The 19,329-nt window shown below is 48.1% G+C and overlaps 16 non-coding genes across 16 annotated transcripts; all 16 read left to right on the top strand.

The window, feature by feature from the left end:
• Positions 1-197: 197 nt before the first annotated feature.
• Positions 198-279, top strand: TRNAL-UAG (transfer RNA leucine (anticodon UAG)). The gene has a single exon. It is a non-coding gene; the product is annotated as a tRNA-Leu (tRNA).
• Positions 280-1,423: 1,144 nt separating this feature from the next.
• TRNAL-UAG (transfer RNA leucine (anticodon UAG)) lies at positions 1,424-1,505 on the top strand. The gene has a single exon. It is a non-coding gene; the product is annotated as a tRNA-Leu (tRNA).
• A 1,144-nt stretch (positions 1,506-2,649) lies between these two features.
• TRNAL-UAG (transfer RNA leucine (anticodon UAG)) lies at positions 2,650-2,731 on the top strand. The gene has a single exon. It is a non-coding gene; the product is annotated as a tRNA-Leu (tRNA).
• Positions 2,732-3,875: 1,144 nt separating this feature from the next.
• Positions 3,876-3,957, top strand: TRNAL-UAG (transfer RNA leucine (anticodon UAG)). Its single transcript has one exon. It is a non-coding gene; the product is annotated as a tRNA-Leu (tRNA).
• Positions 3,958-5,101: 1,144 nt separating this feature from the next.
• TRNAL-UAG (transfer RNA leucine (anticodon UAG)) lies at positions 5,102-5,183 on the top strand. The gene has a single exon. It is a non-coding gene; the product is annotated as a tRNA-Leu (tRNA).
• Positions 5,184-6,327: 1,144 nt separating this feature from the next.
• Positions 6,328-6,409, top strand: TRNAL-UAG (transfer RNA leucine (anticodon UAG)). The gene has a single exon. It is a non-coding gene; the product is annotated as a tRNA-Leu (tRNA).
• Positions 6,410-7,553: 1,144 nt separating this feature from the next.
• On the top strand, positions 7,554-7,635 carry TRNAL-UAG (transfer RNA leucine (anticodon UAG)). The gene has a single exon. It is a non-coding gene; the product is annotated as a tRNA-Leu (tRNA).
• Positions 7,636-8,779: 1,144 nt separating this feature from the next.
• TRNAL-UAG (transfer RNA leucine (anticodon UAG)) lies at positions 8,780-8,861 on the top strand. Its single transcript has one exon. It is a non-coding gene; the product is annotated as a tRNA-Leu (tRNA).
• A 1,144-nt stretch (positions 8,862-10,005) lies between these two features.
• On the top strand, positions 10,006-10,087 carry TRNAL-UAG (transfer RNA leucine (anticodon UAG)). The gene has a single exon. It is a non-coding gene; the product is annotated as a tRNA-Leu (tRNA).
• Positions 10,088-11,231: 1,144 nt separating this feature from the next.
• On the top strand, positions 11,232-11,313 carry TRNAL-UAG (transfer RNA leucine (anticodon UAG)). Its single transcript has one exon. It is a non-coding gene; the product is annotated as a tRNA-Leu (tRNA).
• Positions 11,314-12,457: 1,144 nt separating this feature from the next.
• TRNAL-UAG (transfer RNA leucine (anticodon UAG)) lies at positions 12,458-12,539 on the top strand. Its single transcript has one exon. It is a non-coding gene; the product is annotated as a tRNA-Leu (tRNA).
• Positions 12,540-13,683: 1,144 nt separating this feature from the next.
• TRNAL-UAG (transfer RNA leucine (anticodon UAG)) lies at positions 13,684-13,765 on the top strand. The gene has a single exon. It is a non-coding gene; the product is annotated as a tRNA-Leu (tRNA).
• A 1,144-nt stretch (positions 13,766-14,909) lies between these two features.
• On the top strand, positions 14,910-14,991 carry TRNAL-UAG (transfer RNA leucine (anticodon UAG)). The gene has a single exon. It is a non-coding gene; the product is annotated as a tRNA-Leu (tRNA).
• Positions 14,992-16,135: 1,144 nt separating this feature from the next.
• Positions 16,136-16,217, top strand: TRNAL-UAG (transfer RNA leucine (anticodon UAG)). Its single transcript has one exon. It is a non-coding gene; the product is annotated as a tRNA-Leu (tRNA).
• A 1,144-nt stretch (positions 16,218-17,361) lies between these two features.
• On the top strand, positions 17,362-17,443 carry TRNAL-UAG (transfer RNA leucine (anticodon UAG)). Its single transcript has one exon. It is a non-coding gene; the product is annotated as a tRNA-Leu (tRNA).
• A 1,144-nt stretch (positions 17,444-18,587) lies between these two features.
• TRNAL-UAG (transfer RNA leucine (anticodon UAG)) lies at positions 18,588-18,669 on the top strand. The gene has a single exon. It is a non-coding gene; the product is annotated as a tRNA-Leu (tRNA).
• The last annotated feature ends 660 nt before the right edge of the window (positions 18,670-19,329 follow it).

Raw genomic sequence — 19,329 nt, 5'->3', positions numbered from 1 at the left:
TCGAACAGAGCACTCCCGAAAGGTGACATTTCAATTTCAGGCTGACAAGTGTGCTTTATTGTTCAGTTCGGGCTTTGCACAGCCAGTGCTAGAATTCAATCCAAGTTCATGCTTTGCTTTGATTTTGAATTAATGGCCAAACCAGCCAATCCCTAAAAAAATACAGGTCTCAGAGGCTCTCGTTTCAGTACCAGCAGGGTAGCGTGGCCGAGCGGTCTAAGGCGCTGGATTTAGGCTCCAGTCTCTTTGGAGGCGTGGGTTCGAATCCCACCGCTGCCAATAGCTGTTTCTTTTTTATCTTCATGCCACGTGTACAGACAGGACAATTGGGAGCCAGGGAATGGCATGTGTTTATGAATTCTTGCTTTTCTGAACACCCAGACTGAAAGCACACATCTGACTCGTGTGCGTTTTCACCAAAAAAGGGTAAAGCATAAATCACTGTTCACTGAAAACGGACATGCGTTCACGATCCTGTCAATAAACACGTGCTTGGCAGGGCCACAAATCTGCCGACACGATGCCCTAATGAATGCACATCTCTTTGCCTTGGTAGTTGCTCCTTTTTGCAGCGCCTTTTCCTGCTGCATCACAAAAACTCAGTTCAAGACACTTGGCTCCATCCAGTGGAGCTCCTATGCCCAGCTTAGAAACCCCCAGGCACGAGATTGCAAGGTCCCTGGTAATTCTCCCACTCCTGGACACGTCGGAACCAAGTTTCGTATGCACTAGCAGCGAGAACAAAATCCCACATGTGAGGACAATAGGCGTCTTTCATTTAGGGCTAGTGTTAGGCTAAGAGTTTGCAGTAGCTCCTTGGGTCGAGTTAGGGGTCGAATGAGACAAAGCTAAGATTTGCGTTACGGCTGGGGTTGGTCCAGTAAGGATCCCACACACCATGGACCATCGGCGGAGGCCCCGGGTAGGCTTACACTGCGGGCTAATGGTGGACTTCTTTAAAAACGTGAGCACTAAATGGGGCGGGATGTTGACTGAAAGAATGCAGCTAGCTACAGAAATATGCAGAAATAAAGAAAAACACATCTCATTGCATGCCTTTAAAGAGCTTACTCTCCCTACCGGCAATGTTCCTGAACCTTCGCTTCCCAAACATTTTTAGAACCAAAAAAAACCTAGAAAAGATCTGACCTCCCTCACCGGGAATTGAACTCAAGACTGCTGGATGGAGGGGTGCTGACATTGACCACTAGGCTACCAGACTGCTGTTGAACAGAGCACTCCCGAAAGGTGACATTTCAATTTCAGGCTGACAAGTGTGCTTTATTGTTCAGTTCGGGCTTTGCACAGCCAGTGCTAGAATTCAATCCAAGTTCATGCTTTGCTTTGATTTTGAATTAATGGCCAAACCAGCCAATCCCTAAAAAAATACAGGTCTCAGAGGCTCTCGTTTCAGTACCAGCAGGGTAGCGTGGCCGAGCGGTCTAAGGCGCTGGATTTAGGCTCCAGTCTCTTTGGAGGCGTGGGTTCGAATCCCACCGCTGCCAATAGCTGTTTCTTTTTTATCTTCATGCCACGTGTACAGACAGGACAATTGGGAGCCAGGGAATGGCATGTGTTTATGAATTCTTGCTTTTCTGAACACCCAGACTGAAAGCACACATCTGACTCGTGTGCGTTTTCACCAAAAAAGGGTAAAGCATAAATCACTGTTCACTGAAAACGGACATGCGTTCACGATCCTGTCAATAAACACGTGCTTGGCAGGGCCACAAATCTGCCGACACGATGCCCTAATGAATGCACATCTCTTTGCCTTGGTAGTTGCTCCTTTTTGCAGCGCCTTTTCCTGCTGCATCACAAAAACTCAGTTCAAGACACTTGGCTCCATCCAGTGGAGCTCCTATGCCCAGCTTAGAAACCCCCAGGCACGAGATTGCAAGGTCCCTGGTAATTCTCCCACTCCTGGACACGTCGGAACCAAGTTTCGTATGCACTAGCAGCGAGAACAAAATCCCACATGTGAGGACAATAGGCGTCTTTCATTTAGGGCTAGTGTTAGGCTAAGAGTTTGCAGTAGCTCCTTGGGTCGAGTTAGGGGTCGAATGAGACAAAGCTAAGATTTGCGTTACGGCTGGGGTTGGTCCAGTAAGGATCCCACACACCATGGACCATCGGCGGAGGCCCCGGGTAGGCTTACACTGCGGGCTAATGGTGGACTTCTTTAAAAACGTGAGCACTAAATGGGGCGGGATGTTGACTGAAAGAATGCAGCTAGCTACAGAAATATGCAGAAATAAAGAAAAACACATCTCATTGCATGCCTTTAAAGAGCTTACTCTCCCTACCGGCAATGTTCCTGAACCTTCGCTTCCCAAACATTTTTAGAACCAAAAAAAACCTAGAAAAGATCTGACCTCCCTCACCGGGAATTGAACTCAAGACTGCTGGATGGAGGGGTGCTGACATTGACCACTAGGCTACCAGACTGCTGTTGAACAGAGCACTCCCGAAAGGTGACATTTCAATTTCAGGCTGACAAGTGTGCTTTATTGTTCAGTTCGGGCTTTGCACAGCCAGTGCTAGAATTCAATCCAAGTTCATGCTTTGCTTTGATTTTGAATTAATGGCCAAACCAGCCAATCCCTAAAAAAATACAGGTCTCAGAGGCTCTCGTTTCAGTACCAGCAGGGTAGCGTGGCCGAGCGGTCTAAGGCGCTGGATTTAGGCTCCAGTCTCTTTGGAGGCGTGGGTTCGAATCCCACCGCTGCCAATAGCTGTTTCTTTTTTATCTTCATGCCACGTGTACAGACAGGACAATTGGGAGCCAGGGAATGGCATGTGTTTATGAATTCTTGCTTTTCTGAACACCCAGACTGAAAGCACACATCTGACTCGTGTGCGTTTTCACCAAAAAAGGGTAAAGCATAAATCACTGTTCACTGAAAACGGACATGCGTTCACGATCCTGTCAATAAACACGTGCTTGGCAGGGCCAGAAATCTGCCGACACGATGCCCTAATGAATGCACATCTCTTTGCCTTGGTAGTTGCTCCTTTTTGCAGCGCCTTTTCCTGCTGCATCACAAAAACTCAGTTCAAGACACTTGGCTCCATCCAGTGGAGCTCCTATGCCCAGCTTAGAAACCCCCAGGCACGAGATTGCAAGGTCCCTGGTAATTCTCCCACTCCTGGACACGTCGGAACCAAGTTTCGTATGCACTAGCAGCGAGAACAAAATCCCACATGTGAGGACAATAGGCGTCTTTCATTTAGGGCTAGTGTTAGGCTAAGAGTTTGCAGTAGCTCCTTGGGTCGAGTTAGGGGTCGAATGAGACAAAGCTAAGATTTGCGTTACGGCTGGGGTTGGTCCAGTAAGGATCCCACACACCATGGACCATCGGCGGAGGCCCCGGGTAGGCTTACACTGCGGGCTAATGGTGGACTTCTTTAAAAACGTGAGCACTAAATGGGGCGGGATGTTGACTGAAAGAATGCAGCTAGCTACAGAAATATGCAGAAATAAAGAAAAACACATCTCATTGCATGCCTTTAAAGAGCTTACTCTCCCTACCGGCAATGTTCCTGAACCTTCGCTTCCCAAACATTTTTAGAACCAAAAAAAACCTAGAAAAGATCTGACCTCCCTCACCGGGAATTGAACTCAAGACTGCTGGATGGAGGGGTGCTGACATTGACCACTAGGCTACCAGACTGCTGTTGAACAGAGCACTCCCGAAAGGTGACATTTCAATTTCAGGCTGACAAGTGTGCTTTATTGTTCAGTTCGGGCTTTGCACAGCCAGTGCTAGAATTCAATCCAAGTTCATGCTTTGCTTTGATTTTGAATTAATGGCCAAACCAGCCAATCCCTAAAAAAATACAGGTCTCAGAGGCTCTCGTTTCAGTACCAGCAGGGTAGCGTGGCCGAGCGGTCTAAGGCGCTGGATTTAGGCTCCAGTCTCTTTGGAGGCGTGGGTTCGAATCCCACCGCTGCCAATAGCTGTTTCTTTTTTATCTTCATGCCACGTGTACAGACAGGACAATTGGGAGCCAGGGAATGGCATGTGTTTATGAATTCTTGCTTTTCTGAACACCCAGACTGAAAGCACACATCTGACTCGTGTGCGTTTTCACCAAAAAAGGGTAAAGCATAAATCACTGTTCACTGAAAACGGACATGCGTTCACGATCCTGTCAATAAACACGTGCTTGGCAGGGCCACAAATCTGCCGACACGATGCCCTAATGAATGCACATCTCTTTGCCTTGGTAGTTGCTCCTTTTTGCAGCGCCTTTTCCTGCTGCATCACAAAAACTCAGTTCAAGACACTTGGCTCCATCCAGTGGAGCTCCTATGCCCAGCTTAGAAACCCCCAGGCACGAGATTGCAAGGTCCCTGGTAATTCTCCCACTCCTGGACACGTCGGAACCAAGTTTCGTATGCACTAGCAGCGAGAACAAAATCCCACATGTGAGGACAATAGGCGTCTTTCATTTAGGGCTAGTGTTAGGCTAAGAGTTTGCAGTAGCTCCTTGGGTCGAGTTAGGGGTCGAATGAGACAAAGCTAAGATTTGCGTTACGGCTGGGGTTGGTCCAGTAAGGATCCCACACACCATGGACCATCGGCGGAGGCCCCGGGTAGGCTTACACTGCGGGCTAATGGTGGACTTCTTTAAAAACGTGAGCACTAAATGGGGCGGGATGTTGACTGAAAGAATGCAGCTAGCTACAGAAATATGCAGAAATAAAGAAAAACACATCTCATTGCATGCCTTTAAAGAGCTTACTCTCCCTACCGGCAATGTTCCTGAACCTTCGCTTCCCAAACATTTTTAGAACCAAAAAAAACCTAGAAAAGATCTGACCTCCCTCACCGGGAATTGAACTCAAGACTGCTGGATGGAGGGGTGCTGACATTGACCACTAGGCTACCAGACTGCTGTCGAACAGAGCACTCCCGAAAGGTGACATTTCAATTTCAGGCTGACAAGTGTGCTTTATTGTTCAGTTCGGGCTTTGCACAGCCAGTGCTAGAATTCAATCCAAGTTCATGCTTTGCTTTGATTTTGAATTAATGGCCAAACCAGCCAATCCCTAAAAAAATACAGGTCTCAGAGGCTCTCGTTTCAGTACCAGCAGGGTAGCGTGGCCGAGCGGTCTAAGGCGCTGGATTTAGGCTCCAGTCTCTTTGGAGGCGTGGGTTCGAATCCCACCGCTGCCAATAGCTGTTTCTTTTTTATCTTCATGCCACGTGTACAGACAGGACAATTGGGAGCCAGGGAATGGCATGTGTTTATGAATTCTTGCTTTTCTGAACACCCAGACTGAAAGCACACATCTGACTCGTGTGCGTTTTCACCAAAAAAGGGTAAAGCATAAATCACTGTTCACTGAAAACGGACATGCGTTCACGATCCTGTCAATAAACACGTGCTTGGCAGGGCCACAAATCTGCCGACACGATGCCCTAATGAATGCACATCTCTTTGCCTTGGTAGTTGCTCCTTTTTGCAGCGCCTTTTCCTGCTGCATCACAAAAACTCAGTTCAAGACACTTGGCTCCATCCAGTGGAGCTCCTATGCCCAGCTTAGAAACCCCCAGGCACGAGATTGCAAGGTCCCTGGTAATTCTCCCACTCCTGGACACGTCGGAACCAAGTTTCGTATGCACTAGCAGCGAGAACAAAATCCCACATGTGAGGACAATAGGCGTCTTTCATTTAGGGCTAGTGTTAGGCTAAGAGTTTGCAGTAGCTCCTTGGGTCGAGTTAGGGGTCGAATGAGACAAAGCTAAGATTTGCGTTACGGCTGGGGTTGGTCCAGTAAGGATCCCACACACCATGGACCATCGGCGGAGGCCCCGGGTAGGCTTACACTGCGGGCTAATGGTGGACTTCTTTAAAAACGTGAGCACTAAATGGGGCGGGATGTTGACTGAAAGAATGCAGCTAGCTACAGAAATATGCAGAAATAAAGAAAAACACATCTCATTGCATGCCTTTAAAGAGCTTACTCTCCCTACCGGCAATGTTCCTGAACCTTCGCTTCCCAAACATTTTTAGAACCAAAAAAAACCTAGAAAAGATCTGACCTCCCTCACCGGGAATTGAACTCAAGACTGCTGGATGGAGGGGTGCTGACATTGACCACTAGGCTACCAGACTGCTGTTGAACAGAGCACTCCCGAAAGGTGACATTTCAATTTCAGGCTGACAAGTGTGCTTTATTGTTCAGTTCGGGCTTTGCACAGCCAGTGCTAGAATTCAATCCAAGTTCATGCTTTGCTTTGATTTTGAATTAATGGCCAAACCAGCCAATCCCTAAAAAAATACAGGTCTCAGAGGCTCTCGTTTCAGTACCAGCAGGGTAGCGTGGCCGAGCGGTCTAAGGCGCTGGATTTAGGCTCCAGTCTCTTTGGAGGCGTGGGTTCGAATCCCACCGCTGCCAATAGCTGTTTCTTTTTTATCTTCATGCCACGTGTACAGACAGGACAATTGGGAGCCAGGGAATGGCATGTGTTTATGAATTCTTGCTTTTCTGAACACCCAGACTGAAAGCACACATCTGACTCGTGTGCGTTTTCACCAAAAAAGGGTAAAGCATAAATCACTGTTCACTGAAAACGGACATGCGTTCACGATCCTGTCAATAAACACGTGCTTGGCAGGGCCACAAATCTGCCGACACGATGCCCTAATGAATGCACATCTCTTTGCCTTGGTAGTTGCTCCTTTTTGCAGCGCCTTTTCCTGCTGCATCACAAAAACTCAGTTCAAGACACTTGGCTCCATCCAGTGGAGCTCCTATGCCCAGCTTAGAAACCCCCAGGCACGAGATTGCAAGGTCCCTGGTAATTCTCCCACTCCTGGACACGTCGGAACCAAGTTTCGTATGCACTAGCAGCGAGAACAAAATCCCACATGTGAGGACAATAGGCGTCTTTCATTTAGGGCTAGTGTTAGGCTAAGAGTTTGCAGTAGCTCCTTGGGTCGAGTTAGGGGTCGAATGAGACAAAGCTAAGATTTGCGTTACGGCTGGGGTTGGTCCAGTAAGGATCCCACACACCATGGACCATCGGCGGAGGCCCCGGGTAGGCTTACACTGCGGGCTAATGGTGGACTTCTTTAAAAACGTGAGCACTAAATGGGGCGGGATGTTGACTGAAAGAATGCAGCTAGCTACAGAAATATGCAGAAATAAAGAAAAACACATCTCATTGCATGCCTTTAAAGAGCTTACTCTCCCTACCGGCAATGTTCCTGAACCTTCGCTTCCCAAACATTTTTAGAACCAAAAAAAACCTAGAAAAGATCTGACCTCCCTCACCGGGAATTGAACTCAAGACTGCTGGATGGAGGGGTGCTGACATTGACCACTAGGCTACCAGACTGCTGTCGAACAGAGCACTCCCGAAAGGTGACATTTCAATTTCAGGCTGACAAGTGTGCTTTATTGTTCAGTTCGGGCTTTGCACAGCCAGTGCTAGAATTCAATCCAAGTTCATGCTTTGCTTTGATTTTGAATTAATGGCCAAACCAGCCAATCCCTAAAAAAATACAGGTCTCAGAGGCTCTCGTTTCAGTACCAGCAGGGTAGCGTGGCCGAGCGGTCTAAGGCGCTGGATTTAGGCTCCAGTCTCTTTGGAGGCGTGGGTTCGAATCCCACCGCTGCCAATAGCTGTTTCTTTTTTATCTTCATGCCACGTGTACAGACAGGACAATTGGGAGCCAGGGAATGGCATGTGTTTATGAATTCTTGCTTTTCTGAACACCCAGACTGAAAGCACACATCTGACTCGTGTGCGTTTTCACCAAAAAAGGGTAAAGCATAAATCACTGTTCACTGAAAACGGACATGCGTTCACGATCCTGTCAATAAACACGTGCTTGGCAGGGCCACAAATCTGCCGACACGATGCCCTAATGAATGCACATCTCTTTGCCTTGGTAGTTGCTCCTTTTTGCAGCGCCTTTTCCTGCTGCATCACAAAAACTCAGTTCAAGACACTTGGCTCCATCCAGTGGAGCTCCTATGCCCAGCTTAGAAACCCCCAGGCACGAGATTGCAAGGTCCCTGGTAATTCTCCCACTCCTGGACACGTCGGAACCAAGTTTCGTATGCACTAGCAGCGAGAACAAAATCCCACATGTGAGGACAATAGGCGTCTTTCATTTAGGGCTAGTGTTAGGCTAAGAGTTTGCAGTAGCTCCTTGGGTCGAGTTAGGGGTCGAATGAGACAAAGCTAAGATTTGCGTTACGGCTGGGGTTGGTCCAGTAAGGATCCCACACACCATGGACCATCGGCGGAGGCCCCGGGTAGGCTTACACTGCGGGCTAATGGTGGACTTCTTTAAAAACGTGAGCACTAAATGGGGCGGGATGTTGACTGAAAGAATGCAGCTAGCTACAGAAATATGCAGAAATAAAGAAAAACACATCTCATTGCATGCCTTTAAAGAGCTTACTCTCCCTACCGGCAATGTTCCTGAACCTTCGCTTCCCAAACATTTTTAGAACCAAAAAAAACCTAGAAAAGATCTGACCTCCCTCACCGGGAATTGAACTCAAGACTGCTGGATGGAGGGGTGCTGACATTGACCACTAGGCTACCAGACTGCTGTCGAACAGAGCACTCCCGAAAGGTGACATTTCAATTTCAGGCTGACAAGTGTGCTTTATTGTTCAGTTCGGGCTTTGCACAGCCAGTGCTAGAATTCAATCCAAGTTCATGCTTTGCTTTGATTTTGAATTAATGGCCAAACCAGCCAATCCCTAAAAAAATACAGGTCTCAGAGGCTCTCGTTTCAGTACCAGCAGGGTAGCGTGGCCGAGCGGTCTAAGGCGCTGGATTTAGGCTCCAGTCTCTTTGGAGGCGTGGGTTCGAATCCCACCGCTGCCAATAGCTGTTTCTTTTTTATCTTCATGCCACGTGTACAGACAGGACAATTGGGAGCCAGGGAATGGCATGTGTTTATGAATTCTTGCTTTTCTGAACACCCAGACTGAAAGCACACATCTGACTCGTGTGCGTTTTCACCAAAAAAGGGTAAAGCATAAATCACTGTTCACTGAAAACGGACATGCGTTCACGATCCTGTCAATAAACACGTGCTTGGCAGGGCCACAAATCTGCCGACACGATGCCCTAATGAATGCACATCTCTTTGCCTTGGTAGTTGCTCCTTTTTGCAGCGCCTTTTCCTGCTGCATCACAAAAACTCAGTTCAAGACACTTGGCTCCATCCAGTGGAGCTCCTATGCCCAGCTTAGAAACCCCCAGGCACGAGATTGCAAGGTCCCTGGTAATTCTCCCACTCCTGGACACGTCGGAACCAAGTTTCGTATGCACTAGCAGCGAGAACAAAATCCCACATGTGAGGACAATAGGCGTCTTTCATTTAGGGCTAGTGTTAGGCTAAGAGTTTGCAGTAGCTCCTTGGGTCGAGTTAGGGGTCGAATGAGACAAAGCTAAGATTTGCGTTACGGCTGGGGTTGGTCCAGTAAGGATCCCACACACCATGGACCATCGGCGGAGGCCCCGGGTAGGCTTACACTGCGGGCTAATGGTGGACTTCTTTAAAAACGTGAGCACTAAATGGGGCGGGATGTTGACTGAAAGAATGCAGCTAGCTACAGAAATATGCAGAAATAAAGAAAAACACATCTCATTGCATGCCTTTAAAGAGCTTACTCTCCCTACCGGCAATGTTCCTGAACCTTCGCTTCCCAAACATTTTTAGAACCAAAAAAAACCTAGAAAAGATCTGACCTCCCTCACCGGGAATTGAACTCAAGACTGCTGGATGGAGGGGTGCTGACATTGACCACTAGGCTACCAGACTGCTGTCGAACAGAGCACTCCCGAAAGGTGACATTTCAATTTCAGGCTGACAAGTGTGCTTTATTGTTCAGTTCGGGCTTTGCACAGCCAGTGCTAGAATTCAATCCAAGTTCATGCTTTGCTTTGATTTTGAATTAATGGCCAAACCAGCCAATCCCTAAAAAAATACAGGTCTCAGAGGCTCTCGTTTCAGTACCAGCAGGGTAGCGTGGCCGAGCGGTCTAAGGCGCTGGATTTAGGCTCCAGTCTCTTTGGAGGCGTGGGTTCGAATCCCACCGCTGCCAATAGCTGTTTCTGTTTTATCTTCATGCCACGTGTACAGACAGGACAATTGGGAGCCAGGGAATGGCATGTGTTTATGAATTCTTGCTTTTCTGAACACCCAGACTGAAAGCACACATCTGACTCGTGTGCGTTTTCACCAAAAAAGGGTAAAGCATAAATCACTGTTCACTGAAAACGGACATGCGTTCACGATCCTGTCAATAAACACGTGCTTGGCAGGGCCACAAATCTGCCGACACGATGCCCTAATGAATGCACATCTCTTTGCCTTGGTAGTTGCTCCTTTTTGCAGCGCCTTTTCCTGCTGCATCACAAAAACTCAGTTCAAGACACTTGGCTCCATCCAGTGGAGCTCCTATGCCCAGCTTAGAAACCCCCAGGCACGAGATTGCAAGGTCCCTGGTAATTCTCCCACTCCTGGACACGTCGGAACCAAGTTTCGTATGCACTAGCAGCGAGAACAAAATCCCACATGTGAGGACAATAGGCGTCTTTCATTTAGGGCTAGTGTTAGGCTAAGAGTTTGCAGTAGCTCCTTGGGTCGAGTTAGGGGTCGAATGAGACAAAGCTAAGATTTGCGTTACGGCTGGGGTTGGTCCAGTAAGGATCCCACACACCATGGACCATCGGCGGAGGCCCCGGGTAGGCTTACACTGCGGGCTAATGGTGGACTTCTTTAAAAACGTGAGCACTAAATGGGGCGGGATGTTGACTGAAAGAATGCAGCTAGCTACAGAAATATGCAGAAATAAAGAAAAACACATCTCATTGCATGCCTTTAAAGAGCTTACTCTCCCTACCGGCAATGTTCCTGAACCTTCGCTTCCCAAACATTTTTAGAACCAAAAAAAACCTAGAAAAGATCTGACCTCCCTCACCGGGAATTGAACTCAAGACTGCTGGATGGAGGGGTGCTGACATTGACCACTAGGCTACCAGACTGCTGTCGAACAGAGCACTCCCGAAAGGTGACATTTCAATTTCAGGCTGACAAGTGTGCTTTATTGTTCAGTTCGGGCTTTGCACAGCCAGTGCTAGAATTCAATCCAAGTTCATGCTTTGCTTTGATTTTGAATTAATGGCCAAACCAGCCAATCCCTAAAAAAATACAGGTCTCAGAGGCTCTCGTTTCAGTACCAGCAGGGTAGCGTGGCCGAGCGGTCTAAGGCGCTGGATTTAGGCTCCAGTCTCTTTGGAGGCGTGGGTTCGAATCCCACCGCTGCCAATAGCTGTTTCTTTTTTATCTTCATGCCACGTGTACAGACAGGACAATTGGGAGCCAGGGAATGGCATGTGTTTATGAATTCTTGCTTTTCTGAACACCCAGACTGAAAGCACACATCTGACTCGTGTGCGTTTTCACCAAAAAAGGGTAAAGCATAAATCACTGTTCACTGAAAACGGACATGCGTTCACGATCCTGTCAATAAACACGTGCTTGGCAGGGCCACAAATCTGCCGACACGATGCCCTAATGAATGCACATCTCTTTGCCTTGGTAGTTGCTCCTTTTTGCAGCGCCTTTTCCTGCTGCATCACAAAAACTCAGTTCAAGACACTTGGCTCCATCCAGTGGAGCTCCTATGCCCAGCTTAGAAACCCCCAGGCACGAGATTGCAAGGTCCCTGGTAATTCTCCCACTCCTGGACACGTCGGAACCAAGTTTCGTATGCACTAGCAGCGAGAACAAAATCCCACATGTGAGGACAATAGGCGTCTTTCATTTAGGGCTAGTGTTAGGCTAAGAGTTTGCAGTAGCTCCTTGGGTCGAGTTAGGGGTCGAATGAGACAAAGCTAAGATTTGCGTTACGGCTGGGGTTGGTCCAGTAAGGATCCCACACACCATGGACCATCGGCGGAGGCCCCGGGTAGGCTTACACTGCGGGCTAATGGTGGACTTCTTTAAAAACGTGAGCACTAAATGGGGCGGGATGTTGACTGAAAGAATGCAGCTAGCTACAGAAATATGCAGAAATAAAGAAAAACACATCTCATTGCATGCCTTTAAAGAGCTTACTCTCCCTACCGGCAATGTTCCTGAACCTTCGCTTCCCAAACATTTTTAGAACCAAAAAAAACCTAGAAAAGATCTGACCTCCCTCACCGGGAATTGAACTCAAGACTGCTGGATGGAGGGGTGCTGACATTGACCACTAGGCTACCAGACTGCTGTTGAACAGAGCACTCCCGAAAGGTGACATTTCAATTTCAGGCTGACAAGTGTGCTTTATTGTTCAGTTCGGGCTTTGCACAGCCAGTGCTAGAATTCAATCCAAGTTCATGCTTTGCTTTGATTTTGAATTAATGGCCAAACCAGCCAATCCCTAAAAAAATACAGGTCTCAGAGGCTCTCGTTTCAGTACCAGCAGGGTAGCGTGGCCGAGCGGTCTAAGGCGCTGGATTTAGGCTCCAGTCTCTTTGGAGGCGTGGGTTCGAATCCCACCGCTGCCAATAGCTGTTTCTTTTTTATCTTCATGCCACGTGTACAGACAGGACAATTGGGAGCCAGGGAATGGCATGTGTTTATGAATTCTTGCTTTTCTGAACACCCAGACTGAAAGCACACATCTGACTCGTGTGCGTTTTCACCAAAAAAGGGTAAAGCATAAATCACTGTTCACTGAAAACGGACATGCGTTCACGATCCTGTCAATAAACACGTGCTTGGCAGGGCCAGAAATCTGCCGACACGATGCCCTAATGAATGCACATCTCTTTGCCTTGGTAGTTGCTCCTTTTTGCAGCGCCTTTTCCTGCTGCATCACAAAAACTCAGTTCAAGACACTTGGCTCCATCCAGTGGAGCTCCTATGCCCAGCTTAGAAACCCCCAGGCACGAGATTGCAAGGTCCCTGGTAATTCTCCCACTCCTGGACACGTCGGAACCAAGTTTCGTATGCACTAGCAGCGAGAACAAAATCCCACATGTGAGGACAATAGGCGTCTTTCATTTAGGGCTAGTGTTAGGCTAAGAGTTTGCAGTAGCTCCTTGGGTCGAGTTAGGGGTCGAATGAGACAAAGCTAAGATTTGCGTTACGGCTGGGGTTGGTCCAGTAAGGATCCCACACACCATGGACCATCGGCGGAGGCCCCGGGTAGGCTTACACTGCGGGCTAATGGTGGACTTCTTTAAAAACGTGAGCACTAAATGGGGCGGGATGTTGACTGAAAGAATGCAGCTAGCTACAGAAATATGCAGAAATAAAGAAAAACACATCTCATTGCATGCCTTTAAAGAGCTTACTCTCCCTACCGGCAATGTTCCTGAACCTTCGCTTCCCAAACATTTTTAGAACCAAAAAAAACCTAGAAAAGATCTGACCTCCCTCACCGGGAATTGAACTCAAGACTGCTGGATGGAGGGGTGCTGACATTGACCACTAGGCTACCAGACTGCTGTCGAACAGAGCACTCCCGAAAGGTGACATTTCAATTTCAGGCTGACAAGTGTGCTTTATTGTTCAGTTCGGGCTTTGCACAGCCAGTGCTAGAATTCAATCCAAGTTCATGCTTTGCTTTGATTTTGAATTAATGGCCAAACCAGCCAATCCCTAAAAAAATACAGGTCTCAGAGGCTCTCGTTTCAGTACCAGCAGGGTAGCGTGGCCGAGCGGTCTAAGGCGCTGGATTTAGGCTCCAGTCTCTTTGGAGGCGTGGGTTCGAATCCCACCGCTGCCAATAGCTGTTTCTTTTTTATCTTCATGCCACGTGTACAGACAGGACAATTGGGAGCCAGGGAATGGCATGTGTTTATGAATTCTTGCTTTTCTGAACACCCAGACTGAAAGCACACATCTGACTCGTGTGCGTTTTCACCAAAAAAGGGTAAAGCATAAATCACTGTTCACTGAAAACGGACATGCGTTCACGATCCTGTCAATAAACACGTGCTTGGCAGGGCCACAAATCTGCCGACACGATGCCCTAATGAATGCACATCTCTTTGCCTTGGTAGTTGCTCCTTTTTGCAGCGCCTTTTCCTGCTGCATCACAAAAACTCAGTTCAAGACACTTGGCTCCATCCAGTGGAGCTCCTATGCCCAGCTTAGAAACCCCCAGGCACGAGATTGCAAGGTCCCTGGTAATTCTCCCACTCCTGGACACGTCGGAACCAAGTTTCGTATGCACTAGCAGCGAGAACAAAATCCCACATGTGAGGACAATAGGCGTCTTTCATTTAGGGCTAGTGTTAGGCTAAGAGTTTGCAGTAGCTCCTTGGGTCGAGTTAGGGGTCGAATGAGACAAAGCTAAGATTTGCGTTACGGCTGGGGTTGGTCCAGTAAGGATCCCACACACCATGGACCATCGGCGGAGGCCCCGGGTAGGCTTACACTGCGGGCTAATGGTGGACTTCTTTAAAAACGTGAGCACTAAATGGGGCGGGATGTTGACTGAAAGAATGCAGCTAGCTACAGAAATATGCAGAAATAAAGAAAAACACATCTCATTGCATGCCTTTAAAGAGCTTACTCTCCCTACCGGCAATGTTCCTGAACCTTCGCTTCCCAAACATTTTTAGAACCAAAAAAAACCTAGAAAAGATCTGACCTCCCTCACCGGGAATTGAACTCAAGACTGCTGGATGGAGGGGTGCTGACATTGACCACTAGGCTACCAGACTGCTGTCGAACAGAGCACTCCCGAAAGGTGACATTTCAATTTCAGGCTGACAAGTGTGCTTTATTGTTCAGTTCGGGCTTTGCACAGCCAGTGCTAGAATTCAATCCAAGTTCATGCTTTGCTTTGATTTTGAATTAATGGCCAAACCAGCCAATCCCTAAAAAAATACAGGTCTCAGAGGCTCTCGTTTCAGTACCAGCAGGGTAGCGTGGCCGAGCGGTCTAAGGCGCTGGATTTAGGCTCCAGTCTCTTTGGAGGCGTGGGTTCGAATCCCACCGCTGCCAATAGCTGTTTCTTTTTTATCTTCATGCCACGTGTACAGACAGGACAATTGGGAGCCAGGGAATGGCATGTGTTTATGAATTCTTGCTTTTCTGAACACCCAGACTGAAAGCACACATCTGACTCGTGTGCGTTTTCACCAAAAAAGGGTAAAGCATAAATCACTGTTCACTGAAAACGGACATGCGTTCACGATCCTGTCAATAAACACGTGCTTGGCAGGGCCACAAATCTGCCGACACGATGCCCTAATGAATGCACATCTCTTTGCCTTGGTAGTTGCTCCTTTTTGCAGCGCCTTTTCCTGCTGCATCACAAAAACTCAGTTCAAGACACTTGGCTCCATCCAGTGGAGCTCCTATGCCCAGCTTAGAAACCCCCAGGCACGAGATTGCAAGGTCCCTGGTAATTCTCCCACTCCTGGACACGTCGGAACCAAGTTTCGTATGCACTAGCAGCGAGAACAAAATCCCACATGTGAGGACAATAGGCGTCTTTCATTTAGGGCTAGTGTTAGGCTAAGAGTTTGCAGTAGCTCCTTGGGTCGAGTTAGGGGTCGAATGAGACAAAGCTAAGATTTGCGTTACGGCTGGGGTTGGTCCAGTAAGGATCCCACACACCATGGACCATCGGCGGAGGCCCCGGGTAGGCTTACACTGCGGGCTAATGGTGGACTTCTTTAAAAACGTGAGCACTAAATGGGGCGGGATGTTGACTGAAAGAATGCAGCTAGCTACAGAAATATGCAGAAATAAAGAAAAACACATCTCATTGCATGCCTTTAAAGAGCTTACTCTCCCTACCGGCAATGTTCCTGAACCTTCGCTTCCCAAACATTTTTAGAACCAAAAAAAACCTAGAAAAGATCTGACCTCCCTCACCGGGAATTGAACTCAAGACTGCTGGATGGAGGGGTGCTGACATTGACCACTAGGCTACCAGACTGCTGTTGAACAGAGCACTCCCGAAAGGTGACATTTCAATTTCAGGCTGACAAGTGTGCTTTATTGTTCAGTTCGGGCTTTGCACAGCCAGTGCTAGAATTCAATCCAAGTTCATGCTTTGCTTTGATTTTGAATTAATGGCCAAACCAGCCAATCCCTAAAAAAATACAGGTCTCAGAGGCTCTCGTTTCAGTACCAGCAGGGTAGCGTGGCCGAGCGGTCTAAGGCGCTGGATTTAGGCTCCAGTCTCTTTGGAGGCGTGGGTTCGAATCCCACCGCTGCCAATAGCTGTTTCTTTTTTATCTTCATGCCACGTGTACAGACAGGACAATTGGGAGCCAGGGAATGGCATGTGTTTATGAATTCTTGCTTTTCTGAACACCCAGACTGAAAGCACACATCTGACTCGTGTGCGTTTTCACCAAAAAAGGGTAAAGCATAAATCACTGTTCACTGAAAACGGACATGCGTTCACGATCCTGTCAATAAACACGTGCTTGGCAGGGCCAGAAATCTGCCGACACGATGCCCTAATGAATGCACATCTCTTTGCCTTGGTAGTTGCTCCTTTTTGCAGCGCCTTTTCCTGCTGCATCACAAAAACTCAGTTCAAGACACTTGGCTCCATCCAGTGGAGCTCCTATGCCCAGCTTAGAAACCCCCAGGCACGAGATTGCAAGGTCCCTGGTAATTCTCCCACTCCTGGACACGTCGGAACCAAGTTTCGTATGCACTAGCAGCGAGAACAAAATCCCACATGTGAGGACAATAGGCGTCTTTCATTTAGGGCTAGTGTTAGGCTAAGAGTTTGCAGTAGCTCCTTGGGTCGAGTTAGGGGTCGAATGAGACAAAGCTAAGATTTGCGTTACGGCTGGGGTTGGTCCAGTAAGGATCCCACACACCATGGACCATCGGCGGAGGCCCCGGGTAGGCTTACACTGCGGGCTAATGGTGGACTTCTTTAAAAACGTGAGCACTAAATGGGGCGGGATGTTGACTGAAAGAATGCAGCTAGCTACAGAAATATGCAGAAATAAAGAAAAACACATCTCATTGCATGCCTTTAAAGAGCTTACTCTCCCTACCGGCAATGTTCCTGAACCTTCGCTTCCCAAACATTTTTAGAACCAAAAAAAACCTAGAAAAGATCTGACCTCCCTCACCGGGAATTGAACTCAAGACTGCTGGATGGAGGGGTGCTGACATTGACCACTAGGCTACCAGACTGCTGTCGAACAGAGCACTCCCGAAAGGTGACATTTCAATTTCAGGCTGACAAGTGTGCTTTATTGTTCAGTTCGGGCTTTGCACAGCCAGTGCTAGAATTCAATCCAAGTTCATGCTTTGCTTTGATTTTGAATTAATGGCCAAACCAGCCAATCCCTAAAAAAATACAGGTCTCAGAGGCTCTCGTTTCAGTACCAGCAGGGTAGCGTGGCCGAGCGGTCTAAGGCGCTGGATTTAGGCTCCAGTCTCTTTGGAGGCGTGGGTTCGAATCCCACCGCTGCCAATAGCTGTTTCTTTTTTATCTTCATGCCACGTGTACAGACAGGACAATTGGGAGCCAGGGAATGGCATGTGTTTATGAATTCTTGCTTTTCTGAACACCCAGACTGAAAGCACACATCTGACTCGTGTGCGTTTTCACCAAAAAAGGGTAAAGCATAAATCACTGTTCACTGAAAACGGACATGCGTTCACGATCCTGTCAATAAACACGTGCTTGGCAGGGCCACAAATCTGCCGACACGATGCCCTAATGAATGCACATCTCTTTGCCTTGGTAGTTGCTCCTTTTTGCAGCGCCTTTTCCTGCTGCATCACAAAAACTCAGTTCAAGACACTTGGCTCCATCCAGTGGAGCTCCTATGCCCAGCTTAGAAACCCCCAGGCACGAGATTGCAAGGTCCCTGGTAATTCTCCCACTCCTGGACACGTCGGAACCAAGTTTCGTATGCACTAGCAGCGAGAACAAAATCCCACATGTGAGGACAATAGGCGTCTTTCATTTAGGGCTAGTGTTAGGCTAAGAGTTTGCAGTAGCTCCTTGGGTCGAGTTAGGGGTCGAATGAGACAAAGCTAAGATTTGCGTTACGGCTGGGGTTGGTCCAGTAAGGATCCCACACACCATGGACCATCGGCGGAGGCCCCGGGTAGGCTTACACTGCGGGCTAATGGTGGACTTCTTTAAAAACGTGAGCACTAAATGGGGCGGGATGTTGACTGAAAGAATGCAGCTAGCTACAGAAATATGCAGAAATAAAGAAAAACACATCTCATTGCATGCCTTTAAAGAGCTTACTCTCCCTACCGGCAATGTTCCTGAACCTTCGCTTCCCAAACATTTTTAGAACCAAAAAAAACCTAGAAAAGATCTGACCTCCCTCACCGGGAATTGAACTCAAGACTGCTGGATGGAGGGGTGCTGACATTGACCACTAGGCTACCAGACTGCTGTTGAACAGAGCACTCCCGAAAGGTGACATTTCAATTTCAGGCTGACAAGTGTGCTTTATTGTTCAGTTCGGGCTTTGCACAGCCAGTGCTAGAATTCAATCCAAGTTCATGCTTTGCTTTGATTTTGAATTAATGGCCAAACCAGCCAATCCCTAAAAAAATACAGGTCTCAGAGGCTCTCGTTTCAGTACCAGCAGGGTAGCGTGGCCGAGCGGTCTAAGGCGCTGGATTTAGGCTCCAGTCTCTTTGGAGGCGTGGGTTCGAATCCCACCGCTGCCAATAGCTGTTTCTTTTTTATCTTCATGCCACGTGTACAGACAGGACAATTGGGAGCCAGGGAATGGCATGTGTTTATGAATTCTTGCTTTTCTGAACACCCAGACTGAAAGCACACATCTGACTCGTGTGCGTTTTCACCAAAAAAGGGTAAAGCATAAATCACTGTTCACTGAAAACGGACATGCGTTCACGATCCTGTCAATAAACACGTGCTTGGCAGGGCCAGAAATCTGCCGACACGATGCCCTAATGAATGCACATCTCTTTGCCTTGGTAGTTGCTCCTTTTTGCAGCGCCTTTTCCTGCTGCATCACAAAAACTCAGTTCAAGACACTTGGCTCCATCCAGTGGAGCTCCTATGCCCAGCTTAGAAACCCCCAGGCACGAGATTGCAAGGTCCCTGGTAATTCTCCCACTCCTGGACACGTCGGAACCAAGTTTCGTATGCACTAGCAGCGAGAACAAAATCCCACATGTGAGGACAATAGGCGTCTTTCATTTAGGGCTAGTGTTAGGCTAAGAGTTTGCAGTAGCTCCTTGGGTCGAGTTAGGGGTCGAATGAGACAAAGCTAAGATTTGCGTTACGGCTGGGGTTGGTCCAGTAAGGATCCCACACACCATGGACCATCGGCGGAGGCCCCGGGTAGGCTTACACTGCGG

The sequence above is a fragment of the Ambystoma mexicanum genome, chromosome 1p, assembly GCF_040938575.1.
Source record: "Ambystoma mexicanum isolate Mex_15411 chromosome 1p, UKY_AmexF1_1, whole genome shotgun sequence".
Taxonomy (NCBI): domain Eukaryota; kingdom Metazoa; phylum Chordata; class Amphibia; order Caudata; family Ambystomatidae; genus Ambystoma; species Ambystoma mexicanum.
Note: the sequence above shows the minus strand (reverse complement) of the source record. Positions and strands in the feature narration are given on the sequence as shown.